This window comes from Rutilus rutilus (assembly GCF_951802725.1).
Source record: "Rutilus rutilus genome assembly, chromosome: 3".
NCBI classification, from domain to species: domain Eukaryota; kingdom Metazoa; phylum Chordata; class Actinopteri; order Cypriniformes; family Leuciscidae; genus Rutilus; species Rutilus rutilus.
Genome location: NC_140211.1, coordinates 45,448,538 through 45,466,199, shown reverse-complemented (window position 1 = coordinate 45,466,199; position 17,662 = coordinate 45,448,538).

The window sequence follows — 17,662 nt, the reverse complement described above, 5'->3', positions numbered from 1 at the left end:
CGTATAGCGCAGCAGCAAAGTTGAGGCATGATGCCAATAGCACTATTCAGGCTTTATCTCTGCAATGCCTTGACATATTGACAACAAACTTTGTATGTGACATTGTCACTTCACTCTGACCACATCAGTTTTGTAACTGCTCCACCTACTTGTCGAAAGTGATAATCAATTAAATTATATTTTTAATTACTGTTTCTATGATTTTTCAGCCATTTCGCCTAAAATCCTCTTTAAATGTCTGTAATTGCTCATTGTTGCAGTTGATCTGACACCTTCAGCCATGTCTTGTCGTCTTATTCTGCTTGGCCCCGGTAATGGCTGCTTGCAGCTATATTTATTATTATTATTCTTCCTTCTTCCGACTGGGAGTCTATGGCAGCCCATAGAACCGATCGCGGGAAAGTTGTAATGGTTTGACATTCTGATAGAGGACAGTCCCAACATTAAATACACCAATTTTGGTGTGTCTAAGTCATTCCCTCTAGCGCCACCAACTGTCCAAAGTTTCACTCATGTTTATGCTAATAACTTTTGAACCACACGGGCTAGAAACAAAATTCTTTTTTCCTCTGATTTCTGAGCTCAGGGCGATTCGATTGCACCCTATGACGTCATTTTTCGTCATAATAATTTTTCCGCCATTTTGAATTTTCCGAAAAACCTACTTTTTCAAACTCCTCCTAGGCCGTTGCTCCAATTTCCACGAAAATTGAATCAGATCATCTTCAGACCATGCCGACAAAAAGTTATGGAATTCGTGTTGATTCATCAAACCGTTCTCGAATACCGCGCAAACAAATTTTACGTAGCGCTTGCGAAAACAGACACAAGCCAGTATCTCCTCAACACTTTATCATATTCAGACCAAACTTGGTACATCTCATCATAAGCATGACCTGAGGCAACATGCTGCGTTTCGGCACAGTGCCACCTACTGGTCCGGAGATATGAAAAATGGCTATTTTTGCTTATAACTTCTGAATGGTTTGTCCAAAAATCATAAAAGTGGTCTCGTTAGATTCAGGGCATCATGCTGAGTCGACTGATATCCAATTTTCCCCGATCAGCCATTTTGGCTGTCGGCCATTTTGAATTATGTGCTAAAATGCTGTATTTTATGAGCGCGTGAACGTATCGTTACAAAACTCGGAATGGATCATCAGCACGATGCCCTGAAGGAGCCTGAGAAGTTTCGAAACAGTGCCACCTAGTGGTGAATTTTTTTTCCCAAATGCTTCCAAATGCTTATAACTTTGGGTGTGGTCGACTTATTTTCACGAGACTCATCTCATTAGAGTCCTGAATCGTTGCCGAGTCCCACGATACCAAACATGCTAGGTTTTGCCTTACGGTTTGTGTAGCGTTGTGATTTAGCGCTTAAAAAACATTTGGCTATATCTTTGAAACCGCTAGTCCGATCGAGACGAAACCACCTTCAGAAGTTTGGAAACATAGGTCGATAGCTATACGCCAATGCCCAAATGCGAAAATATTGATGTTTAGGGGTAGTAAATTCCAATCAAAGTCATGTGTCAGTCATTTTTTACGTGTTTTTTCATATAAATGTCTATAACTCCGAAGCGAATTGAGATATCTTCACCAAAATCGACACACATATGTACGAGCTCACTCTGAGGACATGTAAAAAAAATGGTGGGACTCAGCCTCTTGGTAGCGCTATAATAGAACAAAACATGAAATTCCCATTGACTTCAATACAGTTTTGTGAAATAAAATGCTATACTAAACAAATGCATTGGTGTAATATTACAAAACTCAAAATGTGCCATCAGCACCATTCCCTGAAGGTACCCAAAATATTTCAAGACAGTGCCACCTAGTGGTCAAAAGTTATAACAACATTTCCAAAAAGGCTAATAACTTTTGAATAAATCTGGCTACTGAAATGCCACTGGTCTTAATAGATTCCTTGGGTCAAGCCGAGAACATAGATACCAAGTTTTCCTTATTTGGCCAAACTTCCTGTCCGCCATCTTGATTTTCATTCAAAACCTACTTTTTCGAACTCCTCCTAGAGCGTTTGTCCGATTTTCACCAAAATCGAATCGTATCATCTCCAGACTGTGCTGACTAAAAGTTATGGATTTCGTGTCTATAGACGAAACCGTTTTCGTATAGCGTAGCAGCAAACTTGAGGCATGATGCTAAAAGCACTATTCAGGCTTTATCTCTGCAATGCCTTGACATATTGACACCAAATTTTGTATGTGTCATTGTCACTTCACTCTGACCACATCACATCACATTTGTAACTGCGCCACCTATTGGTCGAAAGTGATAATCCATTAAATCATATTTTGAATGACTTTTTATATGATTTTTCAGCCATTTCGCCTAAAATCCTCTTTAAATGTATTTAATTGCTCATTGTTGCAGATGGTCTGACACCTTCAGCCATGTTGGCATATCCTGTCATCTGCTTGCGCTTGGCCCCGATAATTGCTGCTTGCAGCTATATTTATTATTATTATTCTTCTTCTTCTTCCGCTCTGGGAGTCTATGGCAGCCCATAGAACCGATTGCGGGAAAGTTGTTTTGGTTTGACATTCTGATAGAGGACAGTCCCAACATTAAGTACACCAATTTTGGTGTGTCTAAGTCATTCCCTCTAGCGCCACCACCTGTCCAAAGTTTCACTTTTACTTTGCTAATAACTTTTGAACCGTAAGGCCAATCAGCAAAATCCTTTTTTCCTCTGATTCCTGAGCTCATGACGATTCGATTGCACCCTATATCGTCATTTTCCGTCATAAAAACATGGCCGCCATTTTGAATTTTCCTAAAAAGGTACTTTTTCGAACTCGTCCTAGACGGTTTGTCCGATTTGCACGAAAATTGAATCGGATCATCTTCAGGCAGTGGTGACAAAAAGTTATTAAAATCTTGTTGATTCGTCAAACCGTTTTCGATAAACGCTCGAACAAATTTTACGTAGCGCTTGCAAAAACAGTCGTAAGGCTGTATCTCCGCAACGGTTTATCGTATTCAGACCAAACTTGGTACATGTACTCACAAGCATGACCTGAGGCTACATGCTGCGTTTCGGCACAGCGCCACCTACAGGTCCGGAGATATGAAAAATGGCAATTTTTGCTTATAACTTCTGAACAGTTTGTCCAAAAATCATAAAATTGGTCTTGATAGATTCAGGGCGTCATGCCGAGTCGACTGATATCCAATTTTGCCATATCGGCCAATTTGTCTGTCGGCCATTTTGAATTTTGTGCTAAAATGCTGTATTTTAACAACGCATGAACGGATTGTTACGAAACTTGGTATGGGTCATCAGCACGATGTCCTGAAGGAGTGTGAGAAGTTTCGAAACAGCGCCACCTAGTGGTGAATTTTTTTTTTCAAATGCTTATAACTTTGGGTGTGATCGACTTATTTTCACGAAACTCATCTCATTGGACTCCTGAATCGTTGCCGAGTCCAACGATACCAAACATGTTAGGTTTCGCCTAACGGTTTGTGTAGCATTGTGATTTAGCGCTTAAAAAAACATTAGGCTATATCTTCGAAACCGTTTGTCCGATTGAGACGAAACCACCGTCAGAAGTTTGGAAACATAGGTCGATAGCTATACACCAATGCCCAAATGCGAAAATATTGATGTTTAGGGGTAGTAATATTCAATCAAAGTCATGTGTCAGTCATTTTTTACGTGTTTTTTCATATAAATGTCTATAACTCCGAAGCAAATTGAGATTTTTGCACCAAAATCGACACATATATGTATGGGCTCACTCTGATGACACATAAAAAAAATGGTGGGACTGAGCCTCTTGGTGGCGCTATAATAGAACAAAACATGAAATTCCCATTGATTTCAATAGAGTTTTGTGAAATAAAATGCTATACTAAACAAATGCATTGGTGTAATATTACGAAACTCAGAATGTGCCTTCAGCACCATCCCCTGAAGGTACTCAAAATATTTCGAGACAGCGCCACCTAGTGGTCAAAAGTTGTAACAAAATTTCCAAAAAGGCTAATAACTTTTGAATAAATCTGGCTATTGAAATGCTTAATAGATTCCTTGGGTCAAGCCGAGAACATAGATACCAAGTTTTCCTTATTTGGCCAAACTTCCTGTCCGCCATCTTGATTTTCAGTCAAAACCTACTTTTTCAAACTCCTCCTAGACCGTTTGTCCGATTTTCACCAAAATCGAATCGTATCATCTCCAGACCGTGCCGACTAAAAGTTATGGATTTCTTGTCGATAGACGAAACCATTTTCGTATAGCGCAGCAGCAAAGTTGAGGCATGATGCCAATAGCACTATTCAGGCTTTATCTCTGCAATGCCTTGACATATTGACACCAAACTTTGTATGTGACATTGTCACTTCACTCTGACCACATCAGTTTTGTAACTGTGCCACCTACTTGTCGAAAGTGATAATCAATTAAATTATATTTTTAATTACTGTTTCTATGATTTTTCAGCCATTTCGTCTAAAATCCTCTTTAAATGTCTGTAATTGCTCATTGTTGCAGTTGATCTGACACCTTCAGCCATGTCTTGTCGTCTTATTCTGCTTGGCCCCGGTAATGGCTGCTTGCAGCTATATTTAGGGGCCAAGCACCGAAGGTGCGGAGGCACCTATTGTATCTGTTCCCGTTCTTATTATTCTTCTTCTTCCGCCATGGGAGTCTATGGCAGCCCATAGAACCGATTGCGGGAAAGTTGTTTTGGTTTGACATTCTGATAGAGGACAGTCCCAACATTAAGTACACCAATTTTTGTGTTTCTAAGTCATTCCCTCTAGCGCCACCACCTGTCCAAAGTTTCACTTTTACTTTGCTAATAACTTTTGAACCGTAAGGCCAATCAGCAAAATCCTTTTTTCCTCTGATTCCTGAGCTCATGACGATTCGATTGCACCCTATATCGTCATTTTCCGTCATAAAAACATGGCCGCCATTTTGAATTTTCCTAAAAAGGTACTTTTTCGAACTCGTCCTAGACGGTTTGTCCGATTTGCACGAAAATTGAATCGGATCATCTTCAGGCAGGGGTGACAAAAAGTTATTAAAATCTTGTTGATTCGTCAAACCGTTTTCGATAAACGCTCGAACAAATTTTACGTAGCGCTTGCAAAAACAGTCGTAAGGCCGTATCTCCGCAACGGTTTATCGTATTCAGACCAAACTTGGTACATGTACTCACAAGCATGACCTGAGGCTACATGCTGCGTTTCGGCACAGCGCCACCTACAGGTCCGGAGATATGAAAAATGGCTATTTTTGCTTATAACTTCTGAACAGTTTGTCCAAAAATCATAAAATTGGTCTTGATAGATTCAGGGCGTCATGCCGAGTCGACTGATATCCAATTTTGCCATATCGGCCAATTTGACTGTCGGCCATTTTGAAATTTGTGCTAAAATGCTGTATTTTAACAACGCATGAACTGATTGTTACGAAACTTGGTATGGGTCATCAGCACGATGTCCTGAAGGAGTGTGAGAAGTTTCGAAACAGCGCCACCTAGTGGTGAATTTTTTTTTTCAAATGCTTATAACTTTGGGTGTGATCGACTTATTTTCACGAAACTCATCTTTTTAGACTCCTGAATCGTTGCCGAGTCCTACGATACCAAACATGCTAGGTTTCGCCTTACGGTTTGTGTAGCGTTGTGATTTAGCGCTTAAAAAACATTTGGCTATATCTTTGAAACCGCTAGTCCGATCGAGACGAAACCACCGTCAGAAGTTTGGAAACATAGGTCGATAGCTATACGCCAATGCCCAAATGCGAAAATATTGATGTTTAGGGGTACTAATTTCCAATCAAAGTCATGTGTCAGTCATTTTTTTCGTGTTTTTTCATATAAATGTCTATAACTCCGAAGTGAATTGAGATATTTTCACCAAAATTGAGACACATATGTATGGGCTCACTCTGAGGACACGTAAAAAAAATTGTGGGACTGAGCCTCTTGGTGGCGCTATAATTGAACAAAACATGAAATTCCCATTGACTTCAATACAGTTTTGTGAAATAAAATGCTATACTAAACAAATGCATTGGTGTAATATTACGAAACTCAGATTGTGTCATCAGCACCATCCCCTGAAGGCAACCAAAATATTTCAAGACAGCGCCACCTAGTGGTCAAAAGTTATAACAAAATTTCCAAAAAGGCTAATAACTTTTGAATAAATCTGGCTATTGAAATGCCACGGGTCTTAATAGATTCCTTGGGTCAAGCCGAGAACATAGATACCAAGTTTTCCTTATTTGGCCAAACTTCCTGTCCGCCATCTTGATTTTCAGTCAAAACCTACTTTTTCGAACTCCTCCTAGACCGTTAGTCCGATTTTCACCAAAATCGAATAGTACCATCTCCAGACCGTGCCGACTAAAAGTTATGGATTTCGTGTCGATAGACGAAACCGTTTTCGTATAGCGCAGCAGCAAAGTTGAGGCATGATGCTAATAGCAATAATTAAGGCTTTATATCTGCAATGCCTTGATATATTGACACCAATCTTTGTATGTGTCATTGTCACTTCACTCTGACCACATCACATCAGTTTTGTAACTGCGCCACCTATTGGTCGAAAGTGATAATCCATCAAATCATATTTTTAATTATTGTTTCTATGATTTTTCAGGCATTTTGCCTAAAATCCTCTTTAAATGTCTTTAATTGCTCATTGTTGCAGTTGGTCTGACACTTTCAGACATGTTGGCATGTCTTGTCGTCTTATTCTGCTAGGCCCCGGTAATGGCTGCTTGCAGCTATATTTAGGGGCCAAGCACCGAAGGTGCGGAGGCACCTATTGTGTTTGTTCCGGTTCTTATTATTATTATTCTTCTTCCGACTGGGCGTCTATGGCAGCCCATAGAACCGATTGCGGGAAAGTTGTTTTGGTTTGACATTCTGATAGAGGACAGTCCCAACATTAAATACACCAATTTTTGTGTTTCTAAGTCATTCCCTCTAGCGCCACCACCTGTCCAAAGTTTCACTTTTATTTTGCTAATAACTTTTGAACCGTAAGGCCAATCAACAAAATTCTTTTTTCCTCTTATTTCTGAGCTCATGCCGATTCGATTGCACCCTATGACGTCATTTTCCGTCATATAAATATGGCCGCCATTTTTAATTTTCCGAAAAAGCTACTTTTTCGAACTCGTCCTAGACGGTTTGTCCGATTTGCACGAAAATTGAACCAGATCATCTTCAGGCAGTGTTGACCAAAAGTTATGGAATTCAAATTGATTCGTCAAACCGTTTTCGATAAACGCACGAATACATTTTACGTAGCGCTAGCAAAAACAGTCGTAAGGCTGTATCTCCGCAAAGGTTTATCGTATTCAGACCAAACTTGGTACATGTACTCACAAGCATGACCTGAGGCTACATGCTGCGTTTCGGCGCAGCGCCACCTACTGGTCCGGAGATATGAAAAATGGCTATTTTTGCTTATAACTTCTGAACAGTTTGTCCAAAAATCATAAAATTGGTCTCGTTAGATTCAGGGCAACATGCCGAGTCGACTGATGTCCAATTTGACCATATCGGTCATTTTGGCTGTCGGCCATTTTGAATTTTGTGCTAAAATTCTGTATTTTATGACCGCATGAACGGATTGTTACGAAACGTGGTATGGGTCATCAGCACAATGCCCTGAATGAGCCTGAGAAGTTTCGAAACAGCGCCACCTAGTGGTGAATTTTTTTTTTCAAATGCTTATAACTTTGGGTGTGGTCAACTTATTTTCACGAAACTCATCTTTTTAGACTCCTGAATCGTTGCCGAGTCCTACGATACCAAACATGCTAGGTTTCGCCTTACGGTTTGTGTAGCGTTGTGATTTAGCGCTTAAAAAACATTTGGCTATATCTTTGAAACCGCTAGTCCGATCGAGACGAAACCACCGTCAGAAGTTTGGAAACATAGGTCGATAGCTATACGCCAATGCCCAAATGCGAAAATATTGATGTTTAGGGGTACTAATTTCCAATCAAAGTCATGTGTCAGTCATTTTTTTCGTGTTTTTTCATATAAATGTCTATAACTCCGAAGTGAATTGAGATATTTTCACCAAAACTGACACACATATGTATGGGCTCACTCTGAGGACACGTAAAAAAAATTGTGGGACTGAGCCTCTTGGTGGCGCTATAATTGAACAAAATATGAAATTCCCATTGACTTCAATACAGTTTTGTGAAATAAAATGCTATACTAAACAAATGCATTGGTGTAATATTACGAAACTCAGATTGTGTCATCAGCACCATCCCCTGAAGGCAACCAAAATATTTCAAGACAGCGCCACCTAGTGGTCAAAAGTTATAACAAAATTTCCAAAAAGGCTAATAACTTTTGAATAAATCTGGCTATTGAAATGCCACGGGTCTTAATAGATTCCTTGGGTCAAGCCGAGAACATAGATACCAAGTTTTCCTTATTTGGCCAAACTTCCTGTCCGCCATCTTGATTTTCAGTCAAAACCTACTTTTTCGAACTCCTCCTAGACCGTTTGTCCGATTTTCACCAAAATCGAATCGTATCATCTCCAGACCGTGCCGACTAAAAGTTATGGATTTCGTGTCGATAGACGAAACCGTTTTCGTATAGCGCAGCAGCAAAGTTGAGGCATGATGCTAATAGCAATAATTAAGGCTTTATCTCTGCAATGCCTTGACATATTGACACCAAACTTTGTATGTGTCATTGTCACTTCACTCTGACCACATCACATCAGTTTTGTAACTGCGCCACCTATTGGTCGAAAGTGATAATGCATTAAATCATATTTTTATTGACTGTTTCTATGATTTTTCAGGCATTTTGCCTAAAATCCTCTTTAAATGTCTTTAATTGCTCATTGTTGCAGTTGGTCTGACACTTTCAGACATGTTGGCATGTCTTGTCGTCTGATTGTGCTTGGCCCCGATAATTGCTGCTTGCAGCTATATTTATTATTATTATTCTTCCGACTGGGCGTCTATGGCAGCCCATAGAACCGATTGCGGGAAAGTTGTTTTGGTTTGACATTCTGATAGAGGACAGTCCCAACATTAAATACACCAATTTTTGTGTTTCTAAGTCATTCCCTCTAGCGCCACCACCTGTCCAAAGTTTCACTTTTATTTTGCTAATAACTTTTGAACCGTAAGGCCAATCAACAAAATTATTTTTTCCTCTTATTTCTGAGCTCATGCCGATTCGATTGCACCCTATGACGTCATTTTCCGGCTTAAAAATATGGCCGCCATTTTGAATGTGCTGAAAAAGCTACTTTTTCGAACTCGTCCTAGACGGTTTGTCCGATTTGCGCGAAAATTGAACCAGATCATCTTCAGGCAGTGCTGACAAAAAGTTATGGAATTCAAATTGATTCGTCAAACCGTTTTCAATAAGCGCACGAACAAATTTTACGTAGCGCTTGCGAAAACAGTCGTAGGGCTGTATCTCCGCAACGCTTTATCGGATTCAGACCAAACTTGGTACATGTCATCACAAGCATGACCTGAGGCAACATGCTGCGTTTCGGCGCAGCGCCACCTACTGGTCCGGAGATATGAAAAATGGCTATTTTTGCTTATAACTTCTGAACAGTTTGTCCAAAAATCATAAAATTGGTCTCGTTAGATTCAGGGCAACATGCCGAGTCGACTGATATCAAATTTTACCATATCGGCCATTTTGACTGTCGGCCATTTTGAATTTTGTGCTAAAATACTGTATTTTAAGAACGCATGAACGGATTGTTACGAAACTTGGTATGGGTCATCAGCACGATGTTCTGAAGGAGCGTGAGAAGTTTCGAAACAGCGCCACCTAGTGGTGATTTTTTTTTTTCAAATGCTTATAACTTTGGGTGTGGTCGACTTATTTTCACCAAACTCATCTCATTAGACTCCTGAATCCTTGCCGAGTCCAACGATACCAAACATGCTAGGTTTCGCCTTATGGTTTGTGTAGCGTTGTGATTTAGCGCTTAAAAAACATTTGGCTATATCTTCGAAACTGTTTGTCCGATCGAGACGAAACCACCGTCAGAAGTTTGGAAACATAGGTCGATAGCTATACGCCAATGCCCAAATGCGAAAATATTGATGTTTAGGGGTAGTAATTTCCAATCAAAGTCATGTGTCAGTCATTTTTTACGTGTTTTTTCATATAAATGTCTATAACTCTGAAGCGAATTGAGATATTTTCACCAAAATCGACACACATATGTATGGGCTCACTCTGAGGACACATAAAAAAAATGGTGGGACTGAGCCTCTTGGTGGCGCTATAATAGAACAAAACATGAAATTCCCATTGACTTCAATACAGTTTTGTGAAATAAAATGCTATACTAAACAAATGCATTGGTGTAATATTACAAAACTCAGAATGTGCCATCAGCACCATCCCCTAAAGGTATTCAAAATATTTCGAAACAGCGCCACCTAGTGGTCAAAACTTATAATACATTTCCAAAAAGGCTAATAACTTTTGAATACATCTGGCTACTGAAATGCCACTGGTCTTAATAGATTCCTTGGGTCAAGCCGAGAACATAGATACCAAGTTTACCTTATTTGGCCAAACTTCCTGTCCGCCATCTTGATTTTCATTCAAAACCTACTTTTTCGAACTCCTCCTTGACCGTTTGTCCGATTTTCACCAAAATCGAATCGTATCATCTCAGGACCGTGCCGACTAAAAGTTATGGATTTCGTGTGGATAGACCAAACCGTTTTCGTATAGCGCAGCAGCAAAGTTGAGGCATGATGCTAATAGCACTATTCAGGCTTTATCTCTGCAATGCCTTGACATATTGACACCAAACTTTGTATGTGTCATTGTCACTTCACTCTGACCACATCACATCAGTTTTGTAACTGCGCCACCTATTGGTCGAAAGTGATAATGCATTAAATCATATTTTTATTGACTGTTTCTATGATTTTTCAGCCATTTCGTCTAAAATCCTCTTTAAATGTCTTTAATTGCTCATTGTTGCAGTTGGTCTGACACTTTCAGACATGTTGGCATGTCTTGTCGTCTGATTGTGCTTGGCCCCGATAATTGCTGCTTGCAGCTATATTTATTATTATTATTCTTCTTCCGACTGGGCGTCTATGGCAGCCCATAGAACCGATTGCGGGAAAGTTGTTTTGGTTTGACATTCTGATAGAGGACAGTCCCAACATTAAATACACCAATTTTTGTGTTTCTAAGTCATTCCCTCTAGCGCCACCACCTGTCCAAATTTTCACTTTTATTTTGCTAATAACTTTTGAACCGTAAGGCCAATCAACAAAATTCTTTTTTCCTCTTATTTTTGAGCTCATGCCGATTCGATTGCACCCTATGACGTCATTTTCCGTCATATAAATATGGCCGCCATTTTTAATTTTCTGAAAAAGCTACTTTTTCGAACTCGTCCTAGACGGTTTGTCCGATTTGCACGAAAATTGAACCAGATCATCTTCAGGCAGTGTTGACCAAAAGTTATGGAATTCAAATTGATTCGTCAAACCGTTTTCGATAAACGCACGAATACATTTTACGTAGCGCTAGCAAAAACAGTCGTAAGGCTGTATCTCCGCAAAGGTTTATCGTATTCAGACCAAACTTGGTACATGTACTCACAAGCATGACCTGAGGCTACATGCTGCGTTTCGGCGCAGCGCCACCTACTGGTCTGGAGATATGAAAAATGGCTATTTTTGCTTATAACTTCTGAACAGTTTGTCCAAAAATCATAAAATTGGTATCGTTAGATTCAGGGCAACATGCCGAGTCGACTGATATCCAATTTTACCATATCGGACATTTTGACTGTCGGCCATTTTGAATTTTGTGCTAAAATGCTGTATTTTAAGAACGCATGAACGGATTGTTACGAAACTTGGTATGGGTCATCAGCATGATATCCTGAAGGAGCGTGAGAAGTTTCGAAACAGCGCCATCTAGTGGTGAATTTTTTTTTCAAATGCTTATAACTTTGGTTGCGGTCGACTTATTTTCACGAGACTCATCTAATTAGACTCCTGAAACCTTGCCGAGTCCTATGATACCAAACATGCTAGGTTTTGCCTTACGGTTTGTGTAGCGTTGTGATTTAGCGCTTAAAAAACATTTGGCTATATCTTCGAAACCGTTTGTCCGATCGAGACGAAACCACCGTCAGAAGTTTGAAAACATAGGTCGATAACTATACGCCAATGCCCAAATGTGAAAATATTGATGTTTAGGGGTAGTAAATTCCAATCAAAGTCATGTGTCAGTCATTTTTTACGTGTTTTTTCATATAAATGTCTATAACTCTGAAGCGAATTGAGATATTTTCACCAAAATTGACACACATATGTATCGGCTCACTCTGAGGACACGTAAAAAATATTGTGTGACTGAGCCTCTTGGTGGCGCTATAATAGAACAAAACATGAAATTCCCATTGACTTCAATACAGTTTTGTGAAATAAAATGCTATACTAAACAAATGCATTGGTGTAATATTACAAAACTCAGAATGTGCCATCTGCACCATCCCCTGAAGGTACCCAACATATTTAGAAACAGCGCCACCTAGTGGTCAAAAGTTATAACAAAATTTCCAAAACTGCTAATAACTTTTGAATAAATTGGCCTATTGTAATGCAACTCGTCTTAGTAGATTCCTTGGGTCAAGCTGAGAACATAGATACCAAGTTTACCTTATTTGGCCTAACTTCCTGTCCGCCATCTTGATTTTCATTCAAAACCTACTTTTTCAAACTCCTCCTAGACCGTTTGTCCGATTTTCACCAAAATCGAATCGTATCATCTCCAGACCGTGCCGACTAAAAGTTATGGATTTCGTGTCGATTGACGAAACCGTTTTCTTATACCGCAGCAGCAAATTTAAGGCATGATGCCAAAAGGACTATTCAGGCTTTATCTCTGCAATGCCTTGACATATTGACACCAAACTTTGTATGTGTCATTGTCACTTCACTCTGACCACATCACATCAGTTTTGTAACTGCGCCACCTATTGGTCAAAAGTGATAAGCCATTAAATCATATTTTTCATTACTGTTTCTATGATTTTTCAGGCATTTTGCCTAAAATCCTCTTTAAATGTCTTTAATTTCTCATTGTTGCAGTTGGTCTGACACGTCTTGTTGTCTTATTCTGCTTGGCCCCGGTAATGGCTGCTTGCAGCTATATTTATTCTTCTTCTTCTTCTTCTTCTTCCGCTCTTGGAGTCTATGGCAGCCCATAGAACCGATTGCGGGAAAGTTGTTTTGGTTTGACATTCTGATAGAGCACAGTCCCAACATTAAATACACCAATTTTGGTGTTTCTAAGTCATTCCCTCTAGCGCCACCACCTGTCCAAAGTTTCACTTTTATTTTGCTAATAACTTTTGAACTGTAAGGCCAATCAACAAAATTATTTTTTCCTCTGATTCCTGAGCTCATGCCGATTCGATTGCATCCTATGACTTCATTTTCTGTAATAAAAATATGGCCGCCATTTTGATTCATTCGAAAAACCTACTTTTTCAAACTCGTCCTAGACGGTTTGTCCGATTTGCACGAAAATTGAACCAGATCATCTTCAGGCAGTGCTGACCAAAAGTTATGGAATTCAAATTGATTCGTCAAACCGTTTTCAATAAACGCACGAACAAATTTTACGTAGCGCCTGCAAAAACAGTCGTAAGGCTGTATCTCTGCAACGGTTTATCGTATTCAGACCAAACTTGGTACATGTCATCACAAGCATGACCTGAGGCTACATGCTGCGTTTCGGCGCAGCGCCACCTACTGGTCCGGAGATATGAAAAATGGCTATTTTTGCTTATAACTTCTGAACAGTTTGTCCAAAAATCATAAAATTGGTCTCGTTAGATTCAGGGCGACATGCCGAGTCGACTGATATCCAATTTTACCATATCGGCCATTTTGACTGTCGGCCATTTTGAATTATGTGCTAAAATGCTGTATTTTATGAACGCATGAACGGATTGTTACGAAACTTGGCATGGGTCATCAGCACGATGTCCTGAAGGAGTGTGAGAAGTTTCGAAACAGCGCCACCTAGTGGGGAATTTTTTTTTTCAAATGCTTATAACTTTGGGTGCGGTCGACTTATTTTCACGAGACTCATCTAATTAGACTCCTGAAACCTTGCCGAGTCCTACGATACCAAACATGCTAGGTTTCGCCTTACGGTTTGTGTAGCGTTGTGATTTAGCGCTTAAAAAACATTAGGCTATATCTTCGAAACCGCTTGTCCGATCGAGACGAAACCACCGTCAGAAGTTTGGAAACATAGGTCGATAGCTATACGCCAATGCCCAAATGCGAAAATATTGATGTTTAGGGGTAGTAAAATTCAAACAAAGTCATGTGTCAGTCATTTTTTACGTGTTTTTTCATATAAATGTTTATAACTCTAAAGCAAATTGAGATATTTTCACCAAAACTGACACACATATGTATGGGCTCACTCTGAGGACACGTAAAAAAAATTGTGGGACTGAGCCTCTTGGTGGCGCTATAATAGAACAAAACATGAAATTCCCATTGACTTCAATACAGTTTTGTGAGATAAAATGCTATTTTCATTCAAAACCTACTTTTTCGAACTCCTCCCACACCGTTTGTCCGATTTTCACCAAAATCGAATCGTATCATCCCCAGACTGTGCCGACTAAAAGTTATGGATTTCGTGTCAATTGACGAAACCGTTTTCGTATAGCGCAGCAGCAAATTTGAGGCATGATGCTAATAGCACTATTCAGGCTTTATCTCTGCAATGCCTTGACATATTGACACCAAACTTTGTATGTGTCATTGTCTCCTCACTCTGACCACATCACATCAGTTTTGTAACTGCGCCACCTATTTGTCGAAAGTGATAATCCATTAAATCATATTTTTAATTACTGTTTCTATGATTTTTCAGCCATTTCGTCTAAAATCCTCTTTAAATGTCTTTAATTGCTCATTGTTGCAGTTGGTCTGACACTTTCAGACATGTCGGCATGTCTTGTCGTCTTATTCTGCTTGGCCCCGGTAATTGCTGCTTGCAGCTATATTTATTATTAGGGGCCAAGCACCGAAGGTGCGGAGGCACCTATTGTATCCGTTCGCGTTCTTATTATTAGGGGCCAAGCACCGAAGGTGCGGAGGCACCTATTGTATCCGTTCGCGTTCTTATTATTAGGGGCCAAGCACCGAAGGTGCGGAGGCACCTATTGTTTTTGTTCGCGTTCTTATTATTATTAGGGGCCAAGCACCGAAGGTGCGGAGGCACCTATTGTATCTGTTCCCGTTCTTATTAGGGGCCAAGCACCGAAGGTGCGGAGGCACCTATTGTTTTCGTTCCCGTTCTTATTATTATTAGGGGCCAAGCACCGAAGGTGCGGAGGCACCTATTGTTTTCGTTCCCGTTCTTATTATTATTATTATTATTATTATTATTATTATTCTTCCTTCTTCCGACTGGGAGTCTATGGCAGCCAATAGAACCGATCGCGGGAAAGTTGTAATGATTTGACATTCTAATAGAGGACAGTCCCAACATTAAATACACCAATTTTGGTGTGTCTAAGTCTTTCCCTCTAGCGCCACCAACTGTCCAAAGTTGCACTCATGTTTATGCTAATAACTTTTGAACCACAAGGGCTAGAAACAAAATTCTTTTTTCATCTGATTCCTGAGCTCATGACGATTCGAATGCACCCTATGACGTCATTTTTCGTCATAAAATTTTTTCCGCTATTTCGAATTTTCCGAAAAACCTACTTTTTCGAACTCCTCCTAGGCCGTTGGTCCAATTTCCACGAAAATTTAATCAGATCATCTTCAGACCATGCCGAAAAAAAGTTATGGAATTCGTGTTGATTCATCAAACCGTTCTCGAATACCGCGCAAACAAATTTTACGTAGCGCTTGTGAAAACAGTCGTAGGGCTGTATCTCCGCAACGGTTTATCGTATTCAGACCAAACTTGGTACATCTCATCACAAGCATGACCTGAGGCAACATGCTGCGTTTCGGCGCAGTGCCACCTACTGGTCCGGAGATATGAAAAATGGCTATTTTTGCTTATAACTTCTGAATGGTTTGTCCAAAAATCATAAAAGTGGTCTCGTTAGATTCAGGGCGTCATGCTGAGTCGACTGATATCCAATTTTCCCCGATCAGCCATTTTGGCTGTCGGCCATTTTGAATTATGTGCTAAAATGCTGTATTTTATGAGCGCGTGAACGTATCGTTACAAAACTTGGAATGGATCATCAGCACGATGCCCTGAAGGAGCCTGAGAAGTTTCGAAACAGTGCCACCTAGTGGTGAATTTTTTTCACCAAATGCTTTCAAATGCTTATAACTTTGGGTGTGGTCGACTTATTTTCACGAGACTCATCTCATTAGAGTCCTGAATCGTTGCCGAGTCCCACGATACCAAACATGCTAGGTTTCGCCTTACGGTTTGTGTAGCGTTGTGATTTAGCGCTTAAAAAACATTTGGCTATATCTTCGAAACCGCTAGTCCGATCGAGACGAAACCACCGCCAGAAGTTTGGAAACATAGGTCGATAGCTATACGCCAATGCCCAAATGCGAAAATATTGATGTTTAGGGGTAGTAAATTCCAATCAAAGTCATGTGTCAGTCATTTTTTACGTGTTTTTTCATATAAATGTCTATAACTCCGAAGATAATTGAGATATTTTCACCAAAATCGACACACATATGTATGAGCTCACTCTGAGGACATGTAAAAAAAATGGTGGGACTCAGCCTCTTGGTGGCGCTATAATAGAACAAAACATGAAATTCCCATTGACTTCTATACAGTTTTGTGAAATAAAATGCTATACTAAACAAATGCATTGGTGTAATATTACGAAACTCATAATGTGCCATCAGCACCATCCCCTGAAGGGATCCAAAATATTTCGAGACAGTGCCACCTAGTGGTCAAAAGTTATAACAAAATTTACAAAACTGCTAATAACTTTTGAATAAGTTGGCCTATTGTAATGCAACTGGTCTTAATTGATTCCTTGGGTCAAGCCGAGAACATAGATACCAAGGTTTCCTTATTTGGCCTAGCTTCCTGTCCGCCATCTTGATTTTCAGTCAAAACCTACTTTTCGAACTCCTCCTAGACCGTTTGTCCGATTTTCACCAAAATCGAATCGTATCATCTCCAGACTGTGCTGACTAAAAGTTATGGATTTCGTGTCTATAGACAAAACCGTTTTCGTATAGCGTAGCAGCAAAGATGAGGCATGATGCTAAAAGCACTATTCAGGCTTTATCTCTGCAATGCCTTGACATATTGACACCAAACTTTGTATGTGTCATTGTCACTTCACTCTGACCACATCACATCAGTTTTGTAACTGCGCCACCTATTGGTCGAAAGTGATAATCCATTAAATCATATTTTGAATGACTTTTTATATGATTTTTCAGCCATTTCGCCTAAAATCCTCTTTAAATGTATTTAATTGCTCATTGTTGCAGATGGTCTGACACCTTCAGCCATGTTGGCATATCCTGTCATCTGCTTGCGCTTGGCCCCGATAATGGCTGCTTGCAGCTATATTTATTATTATTATTCTTCCTTCTTCCGACTGGGAGTCTATGGCAGCCCATAGAACCGATCGC